Source organism: Dermochelys coriacea, chromosome 6 (assembly GCF_009764565.3).
Source record: "Dermochelys coriacea isolate rDerCor1 chromosome 6, rDerCor1.pri.v4, whole genome shotgun sequence".
Classification (NCBI taxonomy): Eukaryota; Metazoa; Chordata; order Testudines; family Dermochelyidae; genus Dermochelys; species Dermochelys coriacea.
Window position 1 is genome coordinate 62,877,100 of NC_050073.1, and position 22,561 is coordinate 62,899,660.

General features: G+C 44.2%; 1 protein-coding gene across 3 annotated transcripts in view; it reads right to left on the reverse strand.

Annotated features, from left to right (window-relative positions):
• Positions 1-22,561, reverse strand: part of DPF3 (double PHD fingers 3) — a 211,444-nt gene that overhangs the window by 184,009 nt on the left and 4,874 nt on the right. The window contains exon 1 of one of the 3 annotated variants that reach the window (XM_038405250.2): positions 8,222-8,391. The exons of the other annotated variants lie outside the window; for them this stretch is intronic. The gene's annotated coding sequence lies outside the window, so the exon portion shown is untranslated. Of the gene's footprint in view, positions 1-8,221; positions 8,392-22,561 lie in introns of those variants that run through there. 3 annotated transcript variants of the gene reach the window in all.

Sequence of the window (22,561 nt, forward strand, 5' to 3'; positions counted from 1 at the left end):
CTCTAGGAGCTACCATAATACAAATATTGATAAGCAATTTTCTATTTCATACAGTTTTAAAAATGTAGCTAGCTCCAATTCTCACTTTTTTTACATCATCTCACTTTTGTTACATCATCTTTTATTTCACATTTCCTTTCCTATCATAGCTCATAATATATCTTTTCCAACCTTGATTCAGTATCTTTCCACTTATCCTTTTCTCTCTTTCTTTTCCTACTTTGTGTTCCCTACCCCTTGACAAGTTCTAGCTCCTTTCTTCATCACTTGTCTCTCCAAAAAGCTCTCATCTTTCCCTCTCTCAATACCATACTTTTCTTTTATAGCTCATCCCATGATTCCCATTGGTCTCTCACTCTTTCTCAAACCCATTCACCAACCTTCACATATCCGCTCACACATACCAGAGGGCTTGAAATACTTACTAGCCCTCTACTAACCAAAGACCAATATAAAAGATTGGGATCAACATCCAGGTGAGAAGCTATCCCACACCCTCAGCTGCTGGGAAAGAGAAAAATTCTGGGATTCCTACCAGGGTGCTTGGACTCTGCTCGGGAACTGATCATGTATATCATCTGCCAGCTAGCTGGCAAACCCTACCATCTAACTTCTAAAAATGTAAGGAGAGCTCTCTTGTTCTCTCTCATCCCCTCTCCCACTCTTAAGTCCACTGGGTGCTGTGAGAGGCTGCATCTCTACTACTTGTCTCAAGGGTTGACAACTTTCTGACTGCAGAAAACCAAGCACCCTTGCCCTGCCCACTCCTTCCCAAGGCTCCGGCCCTTCCCCAAGACCCCACCTCCCGCTCCCTTCATTACTCGCTCATTTTCATGGGGCTGGGGCAGGGGGTTGGGATGCAGGGGGGGTGAGGCTCCGGCTGGGGGTGCATGCTCTGGGGTGGGGCCAGAGATGAGGGGTTTGGGGTACAAGAGGGGACTCCAGGCTGGGGGGTGGGGCAGAGGGGTTCGGAGTGTGGGAGGGGGCTCCAGGTTGGGGCAGGGTATTGTAGTGTGGGAGGGGGTGAGGGTTCTGGCTGGGGATAGGGACTCTGGGGTGGGGCCAGATTTAGGGTACAAGAGGGGGCTCAGCCAAGGGGTTGGGAGTGTGGAATGGGGCTCAGGGCTGGGGCAGGGGGTTGGGGCACAGGAGGGCGTGCAGAGTGCAGGCTCCAGGCAGCGCTTATCTCAGGTGGCTCCTGGAAGCAGCTGGAATGTCCCTCCAGCTCAGGGGTGGCCAGGGGGTTCTGCATGCTGTCTCCACCCTCAAGCACTGCCCCACAGCTCCCATTGGCTATGGTTCCCGACCAATGGGAGGTGTGGAGCTGGCGCTCAGGGCAGCGCCTGGGCCAAGGGCAGGGGCAGTGCATGGAGCCCCCTGGCTACCCCTGCGCCTAGGAGCCTGAGGTACATGCCGGCCGCTTCCAGGAGCCAGAGCCGGCAGCTGCACCACAGACCAGACTTTCAACAGCCCAATCAGCTGTGCTGACTGGAGCCGCCAGGGTCCCTTCACAAGCGGACTTTCCGGTCAAAAACTGGACACCTGGCAAGCCTACTTGTCTCTGCTTTATTGAAGATTTTGCTCCCTTCTAGCTTCCTCCTACAGATTTAAAGAAACAGAATCTCACAGCCAGAAACATTCCTTTACAAAGAAATAGCATTGTCATCAGTTTTTACAGAATCACTGGTGTGGGAAGGCACCTTGCTCACCAGGGTGAAAGAGACAGTGGATTTTTTCAAGCCCTGCTTACAACCCCTTTAGAAGGAGGACTCTGCTGCAGGAAAGGGCTCTTCTTAGAAGTCAACACTGACGTAGGCTGGCTTGTTGATTATAAGCTCACTAATAGGTGCTGAACACATTTAACTCCCAGAGGGACAAATCCCAAGTGTTTTACTTAGTCCTTACTCAGGCAAACTTTATTGTAAAAAAAAATTATAAGTAAGGGCCTCAGGATTTTGTCCACTGACTTTCATGAGCATTACAGATGCTCGGTTCCAAAAGGTGGAACAAGTCAGCAGGCACCTTTAAGCAGTCTGTTGTTTTGAGCTATTCTATTTTGCAATTGGATGCCTTTGGTTACTGGGCAGATAGTGGAACTGTACAATGGCCACAAAGAAAATCAGAACTATTCAGTTAGCAGAACAAGGATAGTCTGAAACAGAGCAGACCTCTCTGAGCTATAATTGTAAGCGTAGGCTGGGGTGAATGCCCTTTGTACAGGATTACTATTTGCATAGTGTAGAATAACTGTTTGCTAAGCCATGTTTAGGGACCCCTACTACACTATGTACAAAGAGAGAGAACACACCAGCCTCACCTCAGAACTTAAATATTTGAAGAAAAGCCACTATGAGATAGGGAAAAAGAGTGGTCACCCCAACCATTTTTCTCCTTCCAATCAAGAAATCATTGTAGGTAGCACCCATTTTGATTGCTGTATACACAGCAATAAATTCCAGGCACAAGGAGAAATGTGTAAGTCACACTTTCGGGGATTGTTGTTTTAATTCAGGACAGGTTATTATTTGAGTCCAGGGTGTGGAGCTCCCCCCGGAGTACACAGCAAAGCATTTCCTTGGAGAAATCATCCCTAGCTTTAACCTGACAGTTTTCATAGGCATTTCAGTATTATATCTTGGCAGTTCCCTCTTTTATGGCAAGAGCCCTCTGCCTGTTTCACTCCTCAGATGTCCCCAGAGGCCAGGTGTGGTGGCACTCTGGACCTACCAGTGTGTTCTGGAAACATGTACTGCTCTAAATTAGTAATAGCATTTCCTTTTCTGTATTTATCTCTGAAAGAAGCATTTGCTCTACAGACTGGCTCTCTGATCCTTCCCTCCCACTGACTCAACAGACCCTATTTTACCTGTGCAAGACTGAAGTTAGGTTAATAGGTGCCACAAAATCCTTTGCTGCAGCAAGGATCTCATTAGGTGCCAGGCACCACCAAATATTTCATTTTAAACACAAATGCAAATTTATCCTGGGCCCCGGAGGGATCAAAACCTCAAGAATTATCCCTGTTTGCAGTTCCGCTTCATCTCACCTTCTGAGCTCTAACCAAATCCACACAAATGGGCTCTCTCCTCCTCTTCTCGACTTGTAATAGCATTGAGGCAAGTGCACTCCCAGCACTACTACAACACCTCCTTAGACATGGCATTGGAGGAAGCCATCTATGCCCACCCGGCTCTGTCCCCAAACTTGTGTTTACTTTCTAGTCATCTCCCCCAAACAGGATTTCTAAGATTTCACAAGTGCACAAATAGAAGTGGATCTTCCAAGCTTACTCCTGCCTGTTAAAAGGTCTGTTCATATATACCTAGTGTCCTAAAAGGTTCAGATCCTGCAGCACATTTTGGATTTGTTATGCCAATGCATTTAGTGCCCTGGGAATATCAGCTCCAGATTCTTGACCAAGGGCGTGCAGGGTCTGTAGCTGCCATGTGCCCACTAACACCAGTTACACTAGTGCAAAGAGGCCACAAACCAGCTGCATAGATTTCAGGAGGCCCAAAGCAGGAGCCACAGAGCACAGCCAGCTCTGAGTTGTCACCCCCAACAGAGTCCCCAAGCACAAAGGTCTGTCCTACGGATGGAATGGGGCATGTGCAGAGCAGAAGGGAGGAGTTGTGGCTAGGACATCCCCATGCCCTGGTTATTCCTCAGCTACACCAGGCCCATAAGAACACTTGGCAGTTAGAGCAGACCTGAGTTGCATCCTAACCTGAGCCAGGGCTGACTAGTCCCCTGAAGCCCTGAAATCAGGTAGGTTCAAGCCACCGCCCCCTCAGTATCCCCTGCAACTCTTTGGTTGTTCCAAGGATGAGGCTGCCCCAGATAATCCATCAAAATGTTATGAGTACAGTGAAGGTTGGGAAAGCACTTTGGGAGTTAGAGAGCACTGTGTGAATATTTGAGCTCCGTTTCACACCTCACTAATGAGACTTGATTTAAAGAGCTACCAGTTACTTGGGACCAAACAATCAGACATCAAGAATCTTTCAGTGTATCCCTGAGATTTTGAATGGTCCAGTGCTTATGCAAAATGCTCATCCAAATCCTGTTGCCTTTGGTGTATTTCATTTTGAGGCCCTGACATGTCCCAGTTTCCCCATCAGGATTCTCCTCTGTTTCCAGTTCCCTACCACACAGCACCAAGACAGAATAGCCATTTGATGTGAAAGTGCCAACAGCCACCCTTATTTATAAATAATAATTTTAGAAAAAACATGTTTTAAAAGTGTCACATAAGCAGAGAGTTAGCTGAATGGAGGAGCAAGGGTCACTGATTAGAGCAAGTCTGAGACATTACTAAAAACTCATCCCTCATATACTGATTCTTGAGGGTACAGGAATGCAAAGAAGCTGTGTCTAGGAAGCCAAGTGTACTGCTTCCTCTAGTCAAATCAGATCATTTCAACTTTCCCTATGATTAAAACTCCTAGTCGAGATTCTCCAAGAAACCATCTAAACAGGGGGTTGTGATAATTAATGCAAATTTATTTATCTAACAGGAATGTGAACTCAGATTTTATTCTCTACTCTACTGGAATGACAGTCCTATCCATAAACACTGACTACAGCAAAATCTTCTTCATCTCAGTCTACACCAAGTGAAACAGTGTTGCAACACCATTATATAGAACACTCCGAGCTGCTGCAGTACCTTGCACGCCCAGACAACACTACCACTATTTAGCACTTACAGAGTACATTTCATCCATTGATCTCAAAGTGCTTTACAAACATGGGATCAGGTATCAGAGGGGTACCTGTGTTAGTCTGGATCTGTAAAAGCAGCAAAGAGTCCTGTGGCACTTTATAGATTAACAGACGTATTGCATGCATCCGATGAAGTGGGTATTCACCCATGAAAGCTCATGCTCCAATACATCTATTAATCTATAAGGTGCCACAGGACTCTTTGCCACTTTTACAGACATGGATATGGATTATTGTATCATTTTGGAATGCAGTTACTGAGGCACAGAAAGGTTGTGACTTGGCTAGCTAGCAGCACAGCCAGGAACAGAATGCAAGTGTTTTCACGCCCAGCCTGGACGATACTGCCTGCAGCTCTGTACAACAGCCAAATCAGGTATGTAATATGCATTGGTTGCCTCCGTTTGTTGCAATGCCTGGTATAAACTCTGGGTGAACTGGTACAATCTACAGTGTCCTCTCCCCAGTGTTGACAGGAAGGCACAAGCGTTGCCTTTGTCCTGATTTAGCCAGTGATCTTAACTCCATCCTGCATTTAAGAATCTTGTGTTTTTAAACTACTAAAGGCCCCTTCTTGCAGCCACAATGCTAGGATCTATGAGATCGGTGCCTCTGCAGTCTCACAAGGCACTGGCACAACCACAGAGGTTGGTAATGGTGTGTGTGGACATGTCAAAATGATTCTGTGTAAAAAGATTAAAAAGTCTTACTAGATGGATGCACTACCAACTATTGTGAGACTAGGCAAGACAAACGACCATTTCCCACATTCACTGTTCCAACAATGGTTCCCTCAGTTAGTGTGGGCACTCTCTTAACATGAAGGCACTTTTCTCATCCTCAGAACAACTTCAGTCACAGTGAAAGTTCACCGTAGTCTGGACTTCAGTTGGCACATTGCAATACGCTGACATAAATAAGAACTTTCATTCAACTTCACAACAAATGGGGTTCCAGGATAGCAAAGTCCGTGATAACAAGGTTAACTGTATTTGTTTTAGCAAACATACTTCCAAAAAGAAACAACTACTGAGCACGAGAGTGGGTTTGTCAGAGAGAAAGACCACTGCATGTTACGCTGATTGGAAATGTCACAGATCAGAGCTGCTGCATCTCTGACCCTCTCTCTGGTCTCTCCGTGTGCACCTCCTTGTGCCATCACCCCTCACAGAGTAGAATCTGTGATTCTTCCACTCTTAGCCCGGGGTACAGTACACCGTGCATCAACTATTCTTACCCCGCAGGTCCAACTGGATTTAGGCACCTGAAGTTCTTCCCTTTTGGCAGCTGTGACCAGTGAATACAGTGACCCAAAGCAGACTTCTTAAAAAAAGATATTGTTCTATCTTAAAAGTAGGAACAAAACATAATATAAGAGAAAGGATTTTTAAAACAATGAGAGCTCTACACACAGGCTGTGCTGGTGACGTGGCAGACCTAGTTGCTTCAGACATCCAGTGTCCCAGAGAGGGGAAGAGTCCCTTTTTTATCCATAGATCTTTGTTCTCCCTCCCTGGACTTTTTTGACCCTGCTAGTCCAAAACCAGTTTGATGGGAGGTTGAGCCAGTCCCCTCCAAGCCCCTTGCCCTCACACTGCCTTGTAAAAAACCCCAAGTGTTTGTCTGAGGGATGCTTTATATCGAGTCCTTGTTTTTGCCATCCTACTTGTTATTTCCAACAGCCTTATTAAACTAAACCAACATATTCATATAGTAAACATCCCTTAGAACCATCTGACAAACATATAGAACACATACTATTCAAAAATTATTACAGAGGCACTCCAAATCCGTCACAGGGAAGAGGAAACTTTCCAACCAGTACATTCTTGGAATGGCTCTGTCAAGCAAAGAAGCAGCTGTAATGAATTTTTGGAGGGGAACATACTAAGAGATCAAAAGGCACTTTCCTTGCAGCAATCTGAGAAGGTCCCCAGTGGTCCATATTGTTTCTTATTGGCTCAAAGTATGGAAACATCTGGTGTAATCATGGCTTATTTGATGCAGGGGCCATTCTGTAGGTGTCACCAAACCTAGAGATAATTACTATGCATTGGTTTCAGGGGCCAAGAAAGAAGGGGGAATAAATTGTATAGTTGGCATTAACACATGGATGAAACACTTTGCTTCAAAACTTCAAAGCAGCAGCAAGTCAGCTGAATGAAGTTGGCACAATGGTGACAAATGGGTTTCATGACTGTGCTATTTTTACTGTGTAATACAGAAACTATAAAAGAACAAACACTGTATGTGTGTTTAATGCCAAACCTAAACCGTTGCTAACATTCTTGTTATGATCTGATTAGAATGTCACCATCACCACTTGCTGAAAGAGAGTTCATTTTTTCCCCTCTGCTAGTGTTTTCATTATTGGAATTCTACCAGACACAGTTGTGAGAAAGAAAAGTTGAACAAAAACCCAGCCCAACATATTTAAGAGCATTTAACCTTTCGGGCTCATTGACAACTTTAGTCCAGTGATTTTAAAGAGCTGATGACGCCTTATGGAAAAACTTTTTAAAATATGGTACTGAAAAACAATTCTGCCAATGTGTTATATTTTCTGCTTTATCCCTTCCCTCGCTTCTCACTGGTAGAGGTATTTACATGAAAACAAGTAGAGATTAATTCAGATCTGAAATCCCCAAGAGCTTGTGGGTGTTTGGATCCAGCCCATTGTAAAGACAGGAGAGAGTCATAAACTTCAGATCCAGCTTTACTCTTCAAAGTTAACAAGAGATACTGGGAGCTAATATTTTTGTTCAGATCCCTCTCTATTCCCAAGAGGCCATCCACTCCCATGTTAAATCTGTTTGGGATCTCACAGGTGGCTGCTATTGATCAGACTTTCCCACCACAAATAGGGAATTTTGATGACTCTTCACATGGGAAAGGAGTCAAAAACCCTCTTGTTTTCATGTAAATGTCTCTAGCAGCAAGATTGTTCTGAGATAACCTGGACTTGATTCTTCTCTCACTTACACATACACTGACATAACTCCATTGACTTCTGTTGACCAACGTAAATAAGATTCTACATTGACAATAATCTTTAATATTACTAAAATAAACTGGAAAAACTAAACCTGTATGTGCTATTCTACTGTTGATTGGCATCCTTCAAATGTGGTAAATTTTATTATGGTTTCTCTATATTCAGTATACAGAAAAAAGTCATTTCAATCCAGACACACAAGCTTCCACTGTTATGTGACAATGGAAAAGAAATAATCAACCTAAATCTCCTTCTCTGTGCATTGCAGCATGTGCAAAAAAACCCTCATCTCATAAAGATTCCAGATGGAACATAATCACAAAAATAATAATTCACACTTAAACATAGCCACAGTCGAGTGGCCTTTAGGCTCCCTGGTTTATATACACAGCTAAAGCAATGGAAATATTTGGTTGTTACCTTCTTTGGGAATGTACAGAAAGGAGGAGACCTAACCTTTTACTGACTTTAACCCTATCTTTACAAAATTATGACTCTTACCTTCAGAATTCTGAAGCAAGGCAGGGAAAGGAGACTAACTAGTATGCAGATTCCCATCCTGCTCCAAGAAACCTTTCTTCAGTGGTTATACTGGTGACTGTGTTTCCTGAAGACGGCTGAAGGATCCATGAGTGCTAACAGTTTGCATTTCATTGTTGCTAAGTCATGAGACAAAGATAAAAATGCAAAAGAAGCTGAAAAAGTAAAACCTTGGGGTTTTATTCAATATTCAACCTACCAAATGGACACACAAAAAAAGAAAAACACTGATCTTGTACCGTTGTTAAAGAAACATCCAGGAGTCTGCAATGACAGATTCTAAGAGTCAGATTCCCATCCCTTTATTCTGTATATCAGCACCTTAGGTTACTAGTAGTCAACACGGCTGCTACTCTGAAACCTGCCATTGACTTCAGTGAGGCTACTCAACATGATTAAGGGGATGGGAATTTAGCCTCAAACCACCCAGTGTTCTTCTTGTTAGAAACTTGCAGTGGCAACCACACAGCAGAATCCCATCAGTCAGGAAGTGCTGGAAGGGGAGGAGGGAATGGCCATCGTCCCCATTAACAGGTGTGCCCCAGTAGCAGACAACAATTTAATTGCAATGCTATTGTTACAGAACTGCTAAGTCCATCAGGTTATTGCAAAGCCCCATGGAAATAGGAGGAGACTCTGTGCACTGGGACAGGGATTGAAACTGTTACCTTCCGGTGCCGGGGCTGGGACAAATGGCGGGCACATGGCATGGCAGCCCAGCATGTGTGGCTGGAGAGCAAGGGGCAAACACACAGCAGGTAAAGCAATTCATCCCATTTCTGCACATATCATAGCTCAGGAGAAGAGCAAATAGAACGAGCATAAGAATGACACACCAAAGGCCTCATCTTCACTAACTCACCTAAAGGCAACCCTGCAAACAGAATTACTTACCATCCCCATTAAGTGGCACTCATTAAAGATTTTGCCCTTACATCAGTTCTCTGGGAGACAGTCCCAGTTAAACATATTCTAACTAAACGGAGTATACTGTGAAGCAAAGTGCACATGTCCCACATTTGACACATCATAATAGTCCCCACCATAGCAACCAATTACATTTCACAGATAGAGGGGGAAGATTTTAGGCTAGGAACAGGCAGCGGGCACCAAATGAAATGCACAAAAATAAAAATTCTGGGCTTGATTCGATACCGCCTTATGCCTTGTGTAGTCATTTATACCTCTGCAAAGTGGGTGTAAAATGCTACCAAATCAGCCTGCTAGTGATTCGCATTAACTTTGCATATGTGTAAATTGATTGCACAAAATGCTGGGCAGTGAAGAATCAGGCCATTCCTTACAAATAAAAGGACCTTAGCAACAAATGATGAGGGAAAAGCAGCACAGAAGATATAGGATGCGTAATTCAAATAGTTTTGTAAAACAGTCAATTTAGAAAGGTTACCATGAGCCCGCAGCTGCTCTTTAATAGAAAATCTGCTTCTGAACTCCCATCATTGTCAAACCATAACCCTGTCAATAATATTAAAGGGTGCAAAAAATTATGACCAGATCAGGACGTTAGTTTCCTTTCTGGGCAGGAATCCCAGCATAACAGATACTTATGCATATTCTGTCCTCATTTTATCTAATTACAGACATCTCTCTAGGGAAGGAGAGGGGAGAAGAGGTTTGATCGCCTGATTTTAGGTCACTTATGCAAGGAATTTCTGGGATATGTATTGATCCAAAGAGTGCTATAATATTCAAAAAGTTCCCAGAGTCCTCTTGTAAAAAATCATTCTTTTCCATTACACAAGTTGTTGAAATCAGCCAATGGGAGAGTTAGAACATGTGCTACAATAAATCAGTACAAAGTGTTTGAAAGGCCAGTAGATTGATTAGCCAACAATATCATTTTTTCCTAAGACTCATCTACTATAAACATCCGCTCTTCCTATATTTTTACATACAATCTAGTACACAAACACACAATCTAGTCAGAATAAAATCAACATAATCAAAAATTAGAATAAAGGTCATTTCATAAAATCAAAGATATGCCACTCATTTGGCTTTTTAATTAATAACTGTAATTCTGGTGAAAGCTGCCAGGATGCCATACTGGTCATATGTATTGTTAAGAGTCAAATTCAGACCTGGTCTAAGCAAGTGAAACTGCATTAAATGAAATGGAGTTGCAACTGCTTACACCAGATTGAATTTGGCCCCAAAGTCCTCAGTATTTCCACAGAACGGGTACAGCACTGCAAGGTTCCCATTGTCACAAAATGCCTCATCCCTGCCTAGAGGAACCATCTTTAAGGCTAGGTCTGTGTTCAGTCTTTGTCTTCTCATATAAGGTTGCCCACAGGGTGGTCAATTAGTGCTAAGTAGGATGGTGGCTTTCATGATGCAGGTGCTTATTCACTAGAAATGGGACCCAAAATCACCAACACATTCTAGACATGATACTAAATATTCCACCTTTTTTATATTAAATATTATAGCCCAAATATATACTTAAATAAATATTATAGCCTTAAATATTATAGCCTAACCTGTGCTCTGCTGGTAGTGTAGCATGCAGGAGATCCAGGTTCAAGTCCCAGTCCTGGTCTCTCAGTTTCTAGGTCAATAAACATCCGGTGTCCCTATCACAGGCATCTTTCCAACTAAGGAGCTCTGGACAGAAGTCCCTTCAGACCAAGTCAATATCAACCACTGAATGGTTAGCATCCTCAGTGAGACATTCCAACCTCCTACCCCTAAGGAATGTCTCCACAGCTCTCCCAGCAAGCTGGGAGACAATGGAACTATCAGTTGAATCAAGCAGAGGTAGTCTTCACATTTCAGAGGCCATCCTTTGCCATCCACGATGGCTGGATGACATCAGACACCCATCCCACACAGGCATCATACCCCATAACACATCAGGACAGAACATTATGGAGGCACCTAATGCATTTGTTGGCTTCTACGCTGCCTAAGCAACAGCATGAAAACTAACCTAACCTTGCCCATCCCAAAGGGTGAGTTTCAGACTGCCATCTGATTGCAAGACCTGTGCCTGAGGCCACTTTACACAGCTATGAACCTGCCCTGAGGTCAGGGAGTAGGATCAGCCCTCAACTCAAACTCCTGAGTGACAGTTAAAGCTGGACAAACTGTCAGACAACTGGGATGAGGGCAGTCTCGCCTAATGGTCAGAGCAGGCGGTCTAGCCTAGTGGATGAGGTCAGAGCCATAGTCAGGAGCCAAAGCCAAGGGTCAAACCAGAAGACAGAAACCAGATATCAGAGCTGAAGGTCGAGCCAGAGTCTGTAATCAGGAGCCAGAGCCAAAGGTTAAACTGGAGGTCAGGAACTGGAGCAAGTAGGGTATCAGGCAAGGAGGGTTCAAGGCAGGGGCAGGACAGAGCAAGATTGAGCACAAACCAGGAGAAGCAGGAACCAGGTCATAATGGAGCAGGCACAGTGGTGGGTATGAGCATTGAGAAGTCAGCAAGCTGCTGCCGCTTCTGGATAAGAACCAGTCTGCTGGCCTCTGCAGTCAATCAGGTTGCGTGGTCAACTGGGTAGCTTGCTGCAGGCCAGCTGATGAGGCTGCCTGGAGACTAGCTCTGCTGCAAGCCCTGATTCCTGACAGTACTCCCACTTTGAGGGCACCATCTAGAGGCCTCAGGACCTGGCTTCCAAGAGTAAGTGTGGTGCAAGGTATGCAAGAGATCCAGAGAACTGTTCTGCAGTTCCCATGAACATTCATCTGAGCCATACCAATCCCAGTCAATCCGATATTGTAGTTTTCCTCAAAGCCAGTGAGAGTCTAAAATCTGCCAAACCACGTATTCTTCTTGGCCCTGAGCAGTTGTAGGCAGAGGAGGGGGAGCAGTCCAGAGTGGGAAGGGATTTTTGACTAATGGTTTTAGAAGGGAGATATGGAAGATGGGGTGAATCTTGAGGCAATCTGATAGCTGTGATTTACAAGTAACCAGATTAATCTATTTCATGATCTGGAAAGTCCCCAAGTACTTACAGTCCAGCTTTGCAGAGGGGCGAGTTGATCGAAGATTCCAGGTGGACAAACAGACCTTGTCCCCTACCCCAAAGCCAGGTGTTGGCTGGCAGGCCCGGTTGGCATAATATTTGCAGATAGCTTTGGCAACGCCTAACTGCCTCTGGAGTTCTTGATGTACCTGCTGGATGTGGGTTTTGAGTTTGGTAAAAGTGACCATCGATGATTTAGAGGGGATTTCTGGATGAGCACAAAGATGGAAACCACAGTTAGCAAAGAAGGAAGTCTGCTTGGTGGAGGCATGCATAACATTGTTATATGCAAACTCTGCATGAGGGATTAGGGACAGCCAATCATCCTGAGGATAGTTTAGGAAGAAATGTAGGTACTGTTCAAGGACCTGAATGACCATGCTCTGCCTGCCCATTGATGCTGGGATGATAGGCTGTTAAGGTTAGGTCTTGATACTCAGGAAGTGTAGAAATTCTTGCCAGAAGCAGGAAATAAACTGGGATTCTTGATCAAACACCATGCCCATAAGTAAGCTGTGAATATGAAATATGTTAGCCTATCTGTTTGTGAGTATCTCCTGAGCAGAGAGACGCACACAATGTGGAACAAAATACGCCACCTTGGTTAAGTGGTCAACCACCACTAGAAGGTAGTGTGGCCTTGGGAAGGTGATAGTTCCACAATAAAGTGCATGAAAACAATGGCCCTAGGCCGTGGTGGAGTAGGTAAGGGCTGGAGGAGACCCAGCAGTCTTGATGAGGGGTTCTTGATCCAGGCACCATGGTCACAAGATTCTACATAGGATGCAATACCTCTGATCTCCAAAATTTCCTGGAAACCAGGTCTCGGGTCTTGGAATGGCTGAAGTGGCCAGCTAGCAGAGTGTCATGGCAGAATTTTTGGACTCTAAGCCAAGTGGCCCCTTTGGGCACATAGATATGTCTCTCGTAGTATAGGATCCCATCCTGGAATGTGAAACCTGTGAAGGTCTGGTCCTGGTTATGGTCTAAGGCTTGACAGTTTGGATGGTAAATGGGTCACTTGGTAACTGAGAGCAGATGGAGGATAATAGGTCAGAGACTATGGTGCCAGAAATTAAGTTTGAGGGTTTAAAAATCTTGGACGTAGACTTTTCACTGGGTTTGTAGTACTGATCCTTCCATGACAATGCATCTGCCTTCCTGTTCTTTATCCCCAGCCAGTGGGTGACCACAAACTCAAACTGTGCAAAGAGACACCAGCATGCCTGCTGCTGGTTCAGGTGCCTGGCCATTTTTAGGTATTGAAAATTTTTAAGGACTGTCAGGACTTAAACTGAGAACCTAGCATCCTTCAGAACATGGTGCCATTTTTCAAAGACCAGCAATTCTTTGTCCATGATGTCATAGTTTATCTCAGTGGGAGTGAGTTTTCACATGTAAAAAGTATACGAGCGAATATGATCATTGGGAGCAGCTGGTTGGGAAAGGACTACCCCTGGTGCAAAGTTTGAAGCATCCACCTTTACTGTAAACTGCCTGGCAGGGTCTGGATGGATCAAGATGGGAGCAGTGCTGAATTTCTGCTTCTGGTTATCAAAGGCAGCCTGGGCTTCTGGGGACCATGAAAACCGGTCTCTCTTTCTCAGCAAGGCTGTAAGAGGGCTGGCCAAACCAGAGAATTCTGGGATAAAATTGTCTATAAAAATTAGCAAAACCCAAGAAGCATTGGATTCCATGTACATGCTTTGGTGCCACCCAATTTGTGATGGCCGCCACCTTGCAAGGGTCCCTTTCCAGTCCCTGGGGTGAGATAATATATCCAAGAAATTCAAGGGTATCTCAATCAAACTCACATTTCTCTGGCTTGGCATACAAGGGATTCTGGCATAGTCTTTCAAGAATGCTATGCACATGTTGGTCATGAAGAGCTGGGTCTTTGGAGAAAATCAGAATGTGACCAAGGTAGATAATGACAAAGTGGTCCAGCATATCTCAGAATATATCAATCACAAAGTTTTGAAAGGTTGCTGGGTCAATTGCATAAACTGAATGGCATGATTAGATATTCATAGAAGCCATATCATCTACGAAAGGCAGTCTTCCACTCGTCTCCATCACACGCACACACTAGGTTATAGGCCCGTGCTGCACTAACTTTGTGAAAATACATGCCCCACAGAGCCAGTTTAGGAGCTCGTTGATAATGGGGAGTGGGAAGCGGATTTGTATGGTCACCATGTTCAAGATCCAACAGTCAATACACTGCTGCAAAGAGCCATCTTTCTTTTTGATGAAAAAGATTGGCGTGCCTGCTTGGATGTAGATGGGCAGATGAAACCCTTGGGTTATCCTGCAGGTAAAGGCAGACAGCTCGAAGTTCAGGTTCAGAGAGGGCATATATCCGACTGAATGGGATCTCAGCTTCAGCATGGAGATCAAATGGCAATCATAAGTCCGATGTGTGGACAGGATGTCCGCCTTGCCCTTGTCAAAAACGTCAGCAAATTCATGATATTGGTGAGGAATCTTGGACCCAGTCACCAGTGCTGCAGAGGGCACTGGGGCTTCTGACAGTCTTGTTGTCTGGGGATTGGGATCTTCCAGAGGACACCATGAACCGCAGAGTCTGCGGGTCTGTTTCTCAGATCCTGGAAGGGGCACGATAGCTGGCAATGCCTAAAATTAAAGTGTAGGTCCCCTTCCACCAGTGAATGTGGGGGTCATAGGTGGTAAGCTAGGGTGTACTTAGGAAAACAGGAGTATGAGGGCCTGGATTAATCCAAATTGTAGGGTTTGCTGATACCCCCATTTGCTGACAATCACTAACTCTGCATCTCTCACCTCTGACTGAGCAGAGCAAAAGAATGAAATACTCAATGGCTAGATAAGCTTGGGGCTTAGAGCTTCTCTGAATACAGAAGTTGTTCTGGCTTAAACTAAAGTTGTGATGATCAGCTAAGTTAGTTTTACTATTACTAGTATCATCTGGTGGACTACAGTCCTGAGGAGAGAAGAGACGCATCAATAGTCTCGAGCAGCTCTGGAGGGTCCTTGCACATGATGGAAACCGTATAGGTCTTAGCAAACTTTAAGTCCATAAAGTTACCCTAGGCCCCCAAGTTGACTAGGGCCTATCAGGGGATTTCGGAGCTTACCAGTAGTTGAATGAATAGAGGTATTCAGAGTTGCGTTGAAAACTGACACACAGTTCATGCTGTGCCAGCTGTGACCCTGGAGTGCTGGGAACCACTGGAGAGAGAAGAACATCAGCTCAGCCCATACCCCCTCCTAAGGGCTGGGGACATAGTGTTTCCTGGCCTGACTTTTGCCCAAGTCTTTGCTAGATAGATCAAGGCAAAATGGCCGGGTTCCCCATAATACAGGCACAAGCCTAAATCCCAGTGTCAGTGATTCTCTGAGTCAAAGACATGCAGGCAAACCTGGTTGGCTTGCATGAGCTACGTATGATGCCAGGAAAGATCTGCATGTCTGGGGTGTCGGGAAATGGCAGCTTCCAGAAAATCAAGGTATACTCACTATGCTGCTCTGTGAAGTGATTGTCGATTCTGATGCATAATTCAATCAGGTTGTCCAAACCAAGCAGAGGTTCCACCTAGGCAAACTCATTCTTAATCTCCTTGTTTAACCCCAGGTGGAAATAGTGGTACTGTGCCACCTCACTCCACCTGGTGTCAGAAGCCAAACAATGAAGCTCAGCAGCATACTTGGTTATGGGCTGCCCTCCCTGCCTTGAGGCCTGAAGGGTTGCTTTGACAGTCTGCACATGGTTGAGGTCACAAAAGATGATGGACATAGGTTGAATTAATTCCTCTAATTGTTCCAAGAGAGGGCTGGACTGTTCCAGGAGCAGGGAAGCCAAGACCAAGGCCTCCCTGGTCAACAAACTTAAGATGAACCTCCCCACAGCCCTGGTCCATGGCGAACGATCAGGTGCGTAGGAGGAACAAAAGCCCACACTGGGTCAGGAACCTCCAAACCTTGTCCCGAGCTCTGTCAAATTGATCAGGCAGAGGAATCTTAGGCTCCAGGTGGGGCAAAGTAGGAGGAGCCAGCAGAGCAACCTTCACCTGCAGGGCCACATTCTGCGATTGCAGAGCGGTCACTTGCACGTGCAGGTTCTGGATGGCATCCGCTAGTTCTGGTAGTGCCTTAGTTGGGTCCATGTTAGCACCAAGAGCCCCTGGTCCCTGGCCCCAATTGTAAGGTCTTCTCAATCAGTCAACCAATCAGGACAGAGAGGTATAGCCTAGTGGTCAGAGTGAGCATAGGCCTAGTGGTCGGAGTGGAAGGCAGGCCCAGTGGTCAGGGTCAGAGCTGTAGTCAGGAGCCAAAGCCAAGTGTCAAACTGGAGGTCAGGAACTGGAGTGAGCAGGGTATCAGGCAAGGAGGATTGAAGGAAGGGGCAGGACAGAGGCAAGACTGGGTGCAAGGCAGAAGTAACAGGAACTAGCTCACACAAGAGCAGGCACAGTGCGAGTATGAGCACGGAGAAGCCAGAGAGCTGCTGCTGCTGGCTTAAGAGCCAGCCTGCTGGCCTCTGCAGCCAATCAGTTGCATAGTTAAATCAGGCAGCCTGCCACAGGACAGCTATACAGATGAGGCTGCCTGGAGACTAGTTCTGCTGCAGGCCCCGATTCCTGACACAACCCCAAACTACTGAAATTGTGGGTAGTTTGGGGCTTGAACGTGGAAACCACGCCAGGTGAATTTTCTGAGTGTACCTGGGCACGTGAACCTTTCACTGAATGTCAAAGCTAAGCTTTTTTACTGTCTCTGGACAAACAAGAATTTGGTCCTTGCATTTTGGTTTGACAATGAAATTTGTGACAAATCCTCACAAACATATGTGCAGTACAAAGAGGTTCTCCAGCTTTTATTATGCCTTGGATCATAGTGCAAGAGAAAGATCCTCTCTTCCCAACATCTTAATCCTCCTTTGTTCTCAAAATGATTCATTTGGCCAATCACCTGGAAGAGCTCTCTGATCTGCTGGTGCTGCAGAGACCATAGTTTAAGAACTATGATCAACTTAATGAGTGTCACTGATTCCATTTTTAGTTTCAATTTTGTAAACAAGCCCAAAAAACTCTACAAACTAAAACGGACACAGAGGTTTATTGAAACCCATGCAGACTGAAACCAATAAATTTCATGCAACTTTACTGTCAATGCAAATCCCTAACAACACATTCTGCACCTGAGATGGCCCCTTTATAAATATTTTTTTAAAGAACAAAAGCAAAAGGCCACGTCTTACAGCCCTGAAATAGATGTGTCTGAGGAAGTTAGCTGACAGGTCCTGATTGATAACCATGCTGGAGGGGGCTGCTACAGAACGTTGCAGCCCCAAAAGCCCACTGCAGCAGAAAGGGTCCTGTGTCTACTAAAGCAGTAGATGGACATGGATAATTGACTGGGAAAGTTTAAGAGAGGTGGAATTAATGCAAAGAGCACAGAGCTCAGGTGTGCGATTCTATTACCAAGGAAAAGAACCATTCAGTTGGAATTGCAATCCATTTTCAAGTCAGAGCCTTTCCCAAAGTCACAGCCGCAGCCCAACACACTTCCCTCCCCCTCTTCCAGACAGGACAGAGGAGGCTAACCACCCGTGCCAACTGCCCCTTAGTTTCATACCAGAGATAACCCAGAGAAATACACAAGAATTTGCTGACCAGCCTTCAACTTTGTGTGGTGGTTGCTTAGCAATGGGTAACCTTGAAGATATATCATGAGACAGAGGAGCCAAAAAGTGTATTTTGTGGATAAGCTGGTTATGAAAACAAGACCAGAAAGTAAATAATGAGGGGGAGGGGGGAAATCTATTTTCAGATCCACTCAGTGGAACAAATAAAGTCCTAGACCAGTTGCACTTGCAAGTTAGCAAGACAAATTAAGAGCACAGGGAGCACATTTCTTCTCTTCCACTAATTTTACACTAGTGTAATGCCACTGATGTCAAAGGAGTTATTCTGTATTTACACCAGCACTTATGACACAAGAATCAGCCCCACAGGCGTTTTTTTTTCTTTAAACTTAACTGTGCTGCAGAGGATGGTAAGAAAGAGACAGCATCAATGATGGGCTATATGACAAGAGTGATCTTATGCAGTGATGTGCTGCCAATATTTTTAAACAAAGCACCCACAAATATGTTCCTTTTAGCTGGCAGATAAACTTGTGGCCCAGGCATGCTTTTGCCTACAGACTGAGAGGACTAGGGCCTGGGAATCTATTCATTTGTTCTGCATTTAAACAAAAATGCTCCCTTTTAACCATAACCAAGGGAGGCAAACAACATCACTGGGTAGATAACTTAGTATTAAATGCACTTGCTGGACATGTTTATTTTTTGTTCCAAATTTTGTTCCAATAACATTAATGTTTCAATAACATTATCCTAGAATTCCATCAGTTCAAGTCAAAGCAGAATCTGACCCACCAATATATTGATAGTATCCCACCATGTTCAGCGCATGTATTTTGAAATGTGGAGGGAAAGGGGGGCCTGTGGGTATCATATTTGGGGAGGTTTTTTTAAAAAACGCACGTGATATTTGGTGCAATCTGCTTCATTAAAATGGCAAAATATTTGTACCTCAGAAGCATCTTTCTACTCACCAGGGACAAGTTATCTCTGTCACGGATAGTTTAGCAATATCTAGAGAGGGAGGGAACTCCATCAGAAGCAGGAAGATAGCCTTAATCCTCCATTTAACTGAAGCCCCCTCCAGCACATCATTGACCTACTCCCTAAAGCAGTGGTTCTCAAACTACTTCCTGCAGCCCCCATTGGCCTGGAGCGGCGAACTGCGATCGGCCAAACCTGCAGACGTGGCAGGAAAACAAACCAGTCTGGCCCGCCAGGGACTTTCCCTAAACAAGCAGCGGCCCTAGTTTGAGAACCACTGACCTAAAGCACAGCCTTGGAAGAAAATAAAATGTGGCTGTTAAATTTTTGGACCTGCCAGTGATTCACTACAGAGCCTTGGGTAAGGCACTTAATTTCTATGTGTCTCAGTTGCCCTTTCAATATGTCTCAGTTGCCCCATCTGTAGAATGGAGAAAATAATATCTCCCTGCTTCAGAAAGGTATTGTGACATTTACTTCACAAATGTTTGCAAAATGCTTTCTGATCCTGGGAGGGTAGTGTCAAATATTAATATTCTATGTAACAGACGTTCTCACTAATCCTTTTGTATTGTACCTCCTGCAATACTCACTGCAGGATATGCACAGAGAAAATTCCAGCTGAGAGAAACTTAGCACAGCTGCTACCAGCTCAGTCTGAAGAAATCTCCTTTTGTAGAGCTATACCCAGTGGACAAAGGGAGTCATCTTATATTAAAGAAACCCAGTCAACTTGCATATATTCATATATAGAGAATTAACTCGGTTTTAAAATGTCCATTTTCTAGTCATGCCTCCTTTAAATAGTTTGTTCTGTATGGGAGCTACAAGTGATCAATACTGCCAAGAACAAAACAATACTGAAAACAAGGTTATAAATGGCTCGTTCAAACCACACAGTGAGTCACCATCCATAATCAAGGGACTCCTGCTTCCAGCCCCATGCTCTACACACCAAAGTTGCCTCATTTTGTACATTGAAAAAGAACACAAAAGTGAATCCTGCCCTGTGACAAGGCTCCAGTGGGAAAACTGAAATCCATCACACAAACTCCCTGTTCTCCCACAACAGTGGCAAATCTTAGGTAACCCACCCTCCCGTTCCATAATCCATTAAACCCTCCTCCTCACTCTGTCTGAGGGACCTGAAAAAATTATTTTGTTTGGGGAAATAATTCAGGAAGACCATGTGAGCAAGAAGAGCCACAAACAACAAATAAGGCAGATATAAATCCAGATAAAATATTAAAATCGTTAAAGGGTTGCTGCTCCCTGAAGGTTGGAAAAAATGAAGACAGTTAATTAAAAGCAATCTCTACACAGTGCTGAGCCAGCCTGCCCTGATAAATCAGTGACTAGGACTGCAGTTGTAGAGGTCAATGGAGTAAGGAGGTTGGGAAGGGGAGGGAAGAAAGGTGAGAGAAGAGAAAACATTTAGCTTAAACTACCAACAAAAATGAGTTAGAGTCAATGACAAAGTTTCTTAGATATTTCCCTTCCCAGAGATTGTGGGTTTGATTCTAATTTCCTTAACACCTATTTCACAATACTACACCAGTGATCTCAATGAAGTTACTCCACACCAGTAGGAGAGCAGAGAGAGAAAAAACTGAGTTCTCATTCTACCTGAGGGGTGATAACGTCACTCTCATCAGCTTGATACCCAAGCACCATACAGAACTGTCAAGTTCCCCAGGCTGGCACATGCCAGGTGACCAAGAAATGAAAGGTTGTGGAGGGTTTATTTATCACCAGACACCAGGAAGTTGCAACAGAGACATCCCAATACTGCCCAAACTGCAGTCAAACCACTCGAGAGCAGAGAGAGCTCATTCTGAAGTATCTTTTGTCAAGAGTCAACGTGTTTATGCCCATTTATAAAGATAAACTACAAGAGAACAGCAAGTTTGTGTAAGATGGGTAAAATGAGAGATGTAATTGAGTGTTATTTGACTCACTGTTGCTTAGGCTATGTCTACCCTGCCACTTATATCAGTATAACATGTCATTTAGGGGGGGTGAATAAACCATCCTTCTAAGCAAGATAAGTTACACCAACATAAGTGCCAGTGTGGACAGCACTACGTTGGCAGGAGAGCATTTGCCACTGACATAGCTACAGCCACTTATTGTGCGGGTGGATTAATTATGTCAACAGAAATGCTTTCTCCTGTCAGCATAGAGCAGCTACACTAGAGATCTGACAGCAGCTCAGCTGCATCGGTATAGCTGCAGTGCTGTAAACTCTCTAGTGTAGACATGACCTTAGGGTGGGAATGGAGATGTAATCTTAAAAGCTTGTCTACCCAGAGAGTTATTTCACAATAATAGAATGAGTTTCTGGTTGTTAATAGCCCAGTGCTCTTGGGTTAGGTTCATAAACTGCAGGAAAAAGTTTAAATCCAAAGAGAATTAAAAAGGAAGAAGAAAAATATTACTGGAAAGTTTTGTAAAAAGGAAGTTGCCTTATTCTATTTTTTTCATATTCTGTTTTGTAATATCCTTTTCCAAAAAATAAAACTTAAATGTAGAGCATAAACTAAGTTGACAATGACCCTTTAATAAAACTGAAAGCCTGATTGTCCATACATGGCAAAATTCACCTTGGTGTAACAGGCTAATACATCAGTAAAGTCCTAATTAAGTCTTCAGAATAAGCCTTGAGGGTTGTATAGGCCCTGTGCTGATTCTTTGCACAGTGGTGAGTTTCACGCAGACAAGTCTTTTCAGATCAGAGGTTTCTCTCAGAAAGACCCTCCAAGCCTAAAATACAGAGTTGCTTCTTGCCCAAGGCAACTGCACATACCGACATTCAGATACCAGGATGATGAGCACAGGATAAGGATCAAGCCTGATAAAACAGATTTATTAGGCAAATAGTCAGAGCTGAACCTCAGTGAATAAAAAAAAATATTCCCAGCAAATGGTGTGAGATGGGTCTATTCTAAGGCAGTTTATGTACTGCTGAGAGAAGCCTGGAGCTATATCATTCTGCCTTCCCCTGGGACAGCCAATTGTCATTAATTGCAGAGGACAGATTTGCAAGATGGACAAAACGTTAATTTGAAAGCAACCTCAGAATACAACGCTCACTGGATTTTAAGGTTGGGGAGCATATATTTTCAACACCACACATGGGGGATTACTGTTGTTGCTGCTAATCAGGGCTCAGAGTGAAGACAGAATGCCATTCTCCTTAGTCTTCTGGGTCATTGTATAGGCTATATTAAACTTTTATCATTTTAAGCCCATTTAACAGTTGTTGTGAATCTACTCCAGTAAGTGCACTCTGAAAATGAACCCCTAACTCTGACATTAGCTCACACCCAACAAGTCCAGGGCATTAGCTCCTCTTAACCACTCTACCTCCCATATCACCCATTGTTTTCAAATACACGAACACCACAAGTAACAGGCTTTAAAAAGCTTTTTTCAGTGACAATTTTATGATGCCAGCTCCATCCATCCATCCAACCTGACAGACTGTGAAAGACTGGAATGCCAGCAAAATAAATTACAAAAGCACTACAACAAGTAATCATGCACAAGTCACTCATGCAACCAAATAAAATGCCATAACTATATCATTTATCAAGTCTCCCACATTAACCCATCATATCCTTGGGTTTTCATATCAGGGCTTTTTTTGTTTATCCTCTAACCCACTTTGTTTTTATTCCCATGTTTCCCCATACACATCAC